Source organism: Sinocyclocheilus grahami, unplaced genomic scaffold, assembly GCF_001515645.1.
Source record: "Sinocyclocheilus grahami isolate Dianchi unplaced genomic scaffold, SAMN03320097.WGS_v1.1 scaffold10045.1, whole genome shotgun sequence".
NCBI classification, from domain to species: domain Eukaryota; kingdom Metazoa; phylum Chordata; class Actinopteri; order Cypriniformes; family Cyprinidae; genus Sinocyclocheilus; species Sinocyclocheilus grahami.
Window position 1 is genome coordinate 5,185 of NW_015513008.1, and position 2,563 is coordinate 7,747.

Consider the following 2,563-nt stretch of genomic DNA (forward strand, 5'->3'; position numbering starts at 1 on the left):
AAGAAAAGAAAATTAACAAAGTAACACTGAAACCAAAAGGTTTGCATTGATGGAGAGATTCTCATCTGACAAACCAAGTGATTCACTATGAGAGCAGTGAGGCATCTCTCCTTAAAGTCTAAAATGTCTTTAGTCTGTGTTGGAACAAATTTTGATGAAATAACTGCAATCTATTAACGCAATAATCTTACCTGAAATGTGTAGAAGTAGGATCACTGATGCGATTCTGAAGTCCATGCTTTAACTTTCAAAATAATTCACTTCTTTGTCTAGAGTAAAACAACAAGAACGTAGTGAGGCAAGCACTCATTAATTTCAAGCCATTTATCACAATAGCTCCTACATTAACTGCATTTGTTTCAAGTTAAAACATGGGTAAAGAGATGTGGTGTCAATGTCTGAAGTTTAGCAGGCAATCAGATGATCTTATTTCCTTCCTTTTTCTCCAGTCTTTTACCCACTTGTTGTTGGGCAACTGCAGTTAACCACTCACTTCTTGAGCATCTCTATGTTTGGAACTTACCAGTTAATTTTAAGATTTAAAATGTCCCAATCAGTTGAGTTAATGACAAATAAGGTTAAATCTTGTTTATAACATGTTTCAAATGTACAGAAATGTGTTTGTTGATTTCATATGGTTTTGGAAAAACCTTTACATAATTTTCAACAAAAGTAAAATTAAACTCTAAAATGTGATCTGTGACCATCAAAAAACTAAAAATATATATTTTCTTTACACCCTGAATATGAGTGAGTGAACATCTTAATCATTATCTTCAAAAATGTTTTTAAATGTTTTAATGTATTTTTTCATTAATTATTGTGAGTTAATTTATAAATATATTTACAATTGGCACCACATGCTATTTTAAAGAAATAGCAGTAAAAGATATAGCAAAGCTACTTCAGACATTTTAATTAGGCTTTTTTCCCCCCATTTTAATATTAAAATTATTAATAACATTCAGAAAAACAGTTAATTTGATTGTCCACAATATGATGGATATGTGTGTAATCTTTGGCCAAAAGTATTAAAGAAACCTGACTACACCAACTAGGTTATTTCTCCACCCAGGAAAAACAATGGTGCTGTTTCTGGGGCCCTGTATTTTGCGTATAGCGAGGATCGGCTCTGAGTAACACAACGCATATGCGTGATTTCCTCTGCTCGTAAACAAGGCGCAGCGCACTTGTACGTCAGCAGCATCGTAGTGTTACTCTCGGTAACGGCGGTAGATGGTAACTCGGGGGAGAGGAATTGTTGAATAAAGTCGTTGTTTTTGTTTTTTTGCGCACAAAAAGTATTATCATAGTGTCATAAAATTACGGTTGAACCACTGAAGTCATATGGAATGTTTTGACGATGTTTTTGGTACCTTTCACTTGGAGCTGTAAATCTGTGCAATATAGGTAGGCTACATGAGGTGAGAAGTAATGACTATAATAACCACTAAAAATCTAAAAGGGATGTTCAGTAAAGTAAATAGTTATATTTTACAGTAATTGCGAGGATCGAGCCACAAAACCAGTAATTTAATTTGTGCATAAATAGCCTACATATAAAAGTATAAATAAAAATATACAGCAGAGAAGTGATATGAATATTTATTGCTTAAGTACACACTTAAGCACATTAATAATAATATTTGCTGTACATCAGATTTAATAACAGCTGTTTTAGTAAACAAAAACATTCCAAATATATGCAAAGATATAATGATTCAGCATTGCAAGGTTTTTATTCCCATTATCCACTCATAAAACCCCAGTTCACGCTGATGGTCAGGGCTATTTGGTATTGTCTTATTTGTCTCTGCGGTTGTGCTTTAAAATAAAATTAAGACACAATTGCGGGTTTGTCCAATGTCTTACTGAACTACAGTAATTTATCATCATATTATCATCATCAATTTGTGCTTATTCTCCGATTCTAATGTAAATATGAAGAATATACATTTAAATATATATTATGCAAAATATTATAATAGCTAAATCTCAAACAGTGGATCATTTTTATCAGCATATCGCCCAGCTCTTAAATTGCTCAATGTTAAACCATATGTCTGCTTTTATGAAAATCTGCCTTCATTTAATGTGATATAGGTCTAGGACTATATAGTGGTCACTTAATACGTGAGCAGCACATATTACACAGCTCTGTTCTGCCGTAGTAGGCTACTCGGAGAAGCCGTCACCAAGCATTTGTTTGTAACTTAATCTAACTAATTCGTCTTAAGTTAAAAACAAACATTAGCCAATTGATTCTAACTGAAATTGCTGTGGTTAGCACTTAATATTTATGTAGTACATGCAGTCAAACAGCATAGATCGTTCATAAAAACATACATAAAAGAATGTGCATGCTCCTGTATCCAGCTTCTATGCCAATAAGCTCTGCTGTATTATAAACCAATGAAATGTGGGGGTGGGGGAAATGTGTTGCCCCGCCCCATCGTTCAGGCTTATAAACTTTAAATATGGCAGAGGAGAGAAACATAGCTGTAGTAATGCAAAGTTTTAAACTTTCCTATATTTACTCTCAGAAGATCCTTTTTTTTTTTTT